At 44.0% G+C, this 4,956-nt stretch overlaps 1 long non-coding RNA gene across 1 annotated transcript; it reads left to right on the top strand.

Moving 5' to 3' along the window:
- The first annotated feature begins 1,600 nt into the window (after positions 1–1,600).
- Positions 1,601–2,691, top strand: LOC112264025. The gene is made up of 3 exons (XR_002955583.2): positions 1,601–1,741; positions 1,944–2,174; positions 2,326–2,691. It is a non-coding gene; the product is annotated as an uncharacterized LOC112264025 (long non-coding RNA).
- Positions 2,692–4,956: the final 2,265 nt, after the last annotated feature.

Raw genomic sequence — 4,956 nt, 5'->3', positions numbered from 1 at the left:
CTGTTATGTGGAGACATTTATCTGGAGTAAGCCAACCTTTGAAACAAAACCCACACACGAAAAGGATGAATCACATCAAAAAAGAAAGTTTTTGTGAGAAATGGAAGTTTGGAGATAAAGGAGTTTCAGGTGGCTGGCGACAGTATGATGCTGAGGCTGTGGTGATGAGTAGTTCTGTGTGTCGCCAGTATGCTAAAGATAAAAGCAGAAACAACTCATTTGTCATCAGGATTAAAATTATGAAGTTGGAGAACATTTGTGACCATGAACACAACAAGTGTCACATTGCTTGCGTGTCTTTGTGTCCTGGCCTCTCCTCTTGACACCCTCTGAGCACTAATGGAAACATCAGAGCAGACCAGCACGAAGATGAAGATACTGTTTAGGACTGTACATGCCATTGGCAAGAAGGCGAGACCACTTTCTGACTTCGAGTGGACGTGTGAGTAAGTGAAAATGTTGTTACTCTTGTAGCTAGACTAGTACTTTTGTAGCTATTTTTTTTCAAGTCTATTTTGCAGACGTGGTCCAGTATTGTAGGTTATTTCTCAGCTCTTGATAAGCTTTGGTTCACCTCAAAGTGTATAAATATCATAAAAATATAAATATCATAAAATGATAGGCCTACTGATGCTGACATGGATCTCCATTCTTTCCTATGGCTCTGTAACATTCTATTTTAATGTTTGTCTCCAGATGCTGTTCATTTTAAAGCATTGGGACACAATTGACTTTACCAGCCTTATAGTGTTGATCCTTAAGTAAACAAAGGGTAGAAGGCTAATTTAGCACAATCAACTGCCAGCTATATTGGATAACATGATTGTATATTTAATTATTATTGAATTAATTTGATGTTTGATTTTTTGCAGTTTGAATGAGAAAAAAAAAGGACTCGCTGTGGGCTCAAAATATAGAAATGAGAAGCAGGCCAAAGAGTTTATGCACCATATTGCAGAGGTGGAGAGAAACAACGTAAAAACATGTTTTTTTTAAACCCATCAAATTTCTCTCCATGTCAGATGGCTCCACAGACAGTTTTGTGAAAGAGGAGGAGTTAGTTTGTCAGATTATGTCCCAAGGGCAAGATCGAGTCGAAGTTTGTTGGCAGCAAGTCGGTGGAGAAGGCAGACGCGGCACATATAAGTAACTCCAACAGTGCCATCGTGGAGTGGGTGTGTGATGAGTGGGGGAGCAAGTTGGTCGCTCTGGGAACAGATGGAGCTGCTGTGATGACCGGAGCCAAGAATGGTGTGGTCAGCTGGCATTCTTTATTATTTTGGTTAGGCCAGGGTGTGACATGGGTGATTTATGTGTTTTGTCTTTTCTAGGGTTTTTTGTAGTTTATGGGGTTGTGTTCAGTGTAGTATTCTAGGTAAGTCTATGGTTGCCTCGTGTGGTTCTCAATCAGAGGCAGGTGTTTATCGTTGTCTGTGATTGGGAACCATATTTAGGCAGCCATATTCTTTGGGTATTTTGTGGGTGATTGTTTCCTGTCTCTGTGTTCTCTGCACCAGTTAGGACTGTTTCGGTTTTGCCACGTTTTCTTATTTTGTATTTGTATAGTGTTTACGTTTTCGTCTTTATTAAAGATGCTTAATAATAACAACGCTGCATATTGGTCCTCCGATCCTTCTCGCCTCTCCTCTTCGGAAGAAGAGGAGGAAATCCGTTACACCTATTGCGTGCACTGGCTCACTTCCTGCGAGGTCACCAGGGGCGTGTCCAGCACCTGGTACAGGTAGTGGCTCTAGATTACTATGCTAAGTACTCCAAAAGTCATCATCAATATATAATGTCCAGTAAATGACAACAAACACGGTTACAATTGGTAACATCATGTTTCAATGTTTTATGCACTGATAAAATGTGTCATATCTAATATAGTTTTTTTTGGACAGCAATTAATTGTCTATTTGTATGTCTTTGTTTATGTATTTCAGATTCAATCTGCTGATGCCCAAAATGTCCGAGGTGTCCAGCCGGTAAAGGCCAGGAAATACTACAGTACTGTGATGGAGGCTGTTCTTATCCGCTTCTTTGGCTTCCTGCATGACACACTAACACACCTGAGCAATCTGTCCGCCTGTCTCCAGAGGTCCACTATCACCATAGCAGAAGCCCACTGCTCCTTGTGCTCAACACAGACAGTACTTAAAGAAGTAAAAAAACAGGTATGTTTATTTAAGCTGCAATAAGAAAGACTTACCTTAAGAGAATTAAGAGAAAGGATTACGTCACTAAGAGAGGGAGAGCGACTGTGAGTGAGAGTGTGTTGTAAATGAAAATTCTGAAAGGATGGTAAAATGAGCCTTTTATCACCAGAGAAGGGTCAGAAAAGCGATTATTCACCGCAGACTGGAAGAAACTTCTTCCTTTAACGAGTCCGATCAGAAGGATGTCCTGCTTTCCCGGAACAGGGCCAGATCCACGCCTTTTGCTTGAAGACAAGACTCCGGAAAAGGGGATGCAGATCCGGAAGCGAACGAGCAAACTCCCAATGCATTCCATTCTCCTTGCTAATGTGCAATCGTTGGAAAATAAAATTGATGACCTACTATTAAAATTATACTACCAACCTGACATTAAAAACTGTAACATCTTATGTTTCACCGAGACGTGGCTGAACAAAGAAACGGACAATATAGAGCTGGCGGGATTTTCCATGCACCGGCAGAACAGAGACACTACATCTGGTAAGACTGGTAAGGGGTGGGGGGGTGTATTTTTGTCAATAACAGCTGGTGCGCAATGTCTAATATTAAAGAAGTCTCGAGGTATTGCTCGCCTGAGCTAGAGTACCTTATGATAAGCTGTCACCCACACTATCTACCAAGAGAGTTCTCATCTGTATTATTCGTAACCTTCTATTTACCATCAAACAAGCAAAGCGTCAATGCAGGATTAAGATTGAATCCTACTACACCGGCTCTGACACTCGTCTCATGTGGCAGGGCTTGTAAAACTATTACAGACTACAAAGGGAAACCCAGACTCAAGCTGCCCAGTGATGCGAGGCTACCAGATGAGCTAAATGCCTTTTATGCTCGATTCGAGTTAAGCAACACTGAAGCATGCACAAGAGCAACAGCTGTTCTGGATGACTTTGTGATAACACTCTCTAACGCCGATGTGAACAAAACCATTAAACAGGTCAACATTCGCAAACCTGCTGGGCCAGATGGATTACCAGGACATGTACTCAAAGCATGTCTTCACTGACATTTTAAACTGCTCCCTGACCGAGTCTGTAATACCTACATGTTCCAAGCAGACCACCATAGAACCCTGTGCCCAAGGAAGCGAAGGTAACCTGCCTGGCCATGAAGTGCTTTGAAAGGCTGGTCATGGCTCACATCAACAGCATCCTCTCGAACACCCTAGACCCACTCCAATTCACATACCACCCCAACAGATCCACAGATGACGCAATCTCAATCGCACTCCACACTGCCCTTTCTCACCTGGACAAAAGGAACACATATGTGCGAATGCTGTTCATTGACTACAGCTCAGCGTTCAACACCATAGTGCTCATGAGGCTCATCACTAAGCTAAGGACTCTGGGACTATACACCTCCCTCTGCAACTGGATCCTGGACTTCCTGACGGTCCGCCCCCAGGTGGTAAGAGTAGGCAACAACACATCTGCCACGCTGATTCTTAACACTGGGGCCCCACAGGGGTGTGTACTTAGTCCCCTCCTGTATTCCCTGTTCACCCACGACTGCGTGGCCAAACACGACTCCAACACCATCCTTAAGTTTTCTGACAACACAACAGTGGTAGGCCTGATAACCGACAACGATGAGACGGCCAATATGGAGGAGGTCAGAGATCTGGCAGTGTGGTGCCAGGGCAACAACCTCTCCCTCAATGTGAGCAAGACAAAGGAGCTGATTGTGGACTACAGGAAAAGGCGGGCCGAACAGACCCCCATTGGCATCGATGGGGCTGTAGTGGAGCGGGTCAAGAGTTTCAAGTTCCTTGGTGTCCACATCACCAACGAACTATCATGCTCCAAACATACCAAGACAGTTGTGAAGAGGACACGACAAAACCTTTTCCCCCTCAGGAGACTGAAAAAGATTTGGCATGGGTCCCCAGATCCTCAAAAGGTTCTACAGCTGCACCATCGAGAGCATCCTGACCGGTTGCATCCCCGCCTAGTATGGAAACGGCTCGTCATCTTGATCATAAGGCGCTAAAAACATTCCTTTGTCTGATTTTTGTTTTGCTCCACCTTTTTGGTTTACTTCCTGTCTTTAAGTTTGGTGTGTGTTTTTCTTTTGTTTGCCTCTTCTTGGGCAAATTTAGTGGGTGTCTTCTACGTTCCACTTGTTGCTAGTCAGCTTTAAGTGGACACCCGCATAAGTGTCTTTCAGAACCCCTCCTAAAACCCCACCTGTTTCGTTTGGTTGTTATTGACTGTGTTAGTTTCCTCTTCTGTTTGAGTGCCATTTTTGGTTTTCTTGCTGGGAATGTAACATTTCCCAACCCACCGTACTCAATGGTGAAGAATGTCTTTGAGGGGTCCTCAGAGTCCGTGGCGCTTTGAGACAGTTGAGAGGGCTCTGTCCCAGGGTCCATTTCAGTAGTGTTAGGGGCAGCCACACCATCCCCTGGAACTGGAGAGGTGAAACACATGAGCATTAGAGTAGCAAGGCTCAAGCCACGCTCCCCTTAGAATACACATTTGGCCGTATTTGAGAAGTGGATAATCTATTTGTCAACTACTTGTCATTTCACGATTGCTTTCAAAATAGAAACGGACAATATTCATACGATTACCTGTGTTTTATCTCTTAACACTCAAGTTGGTTTCTCCACTGACTGTTTGATAAGGGGAACCATGGGGTGTTAACAACACTCGGTGGAGACTAGAGCCAATGTGTTCATCCTGAGACATGGCATGTAATTATCCTGACACCCACACCTCACCATTGTTACAGCCCA

The sequence above is a fragment of the Oncorhynchus tshawytscha genome, linkage group LG12 (assembly GCF_018296145.1).
Source record: "Oncorhynchus tshawytscha isolate Ot180627B linkage group LG12, Otsh_v2.0, whole genome shotgun sequence".
NCBI lineage: Eukaryota > Metazoa > Chordata > Actinopteri > Salmoniformes > Salmonidae > Oncorhynchus > Oncorhynchus tshawytscha.
This window is presented reverse-complemented; position numbering and strand designations above follow the sequence as displayed.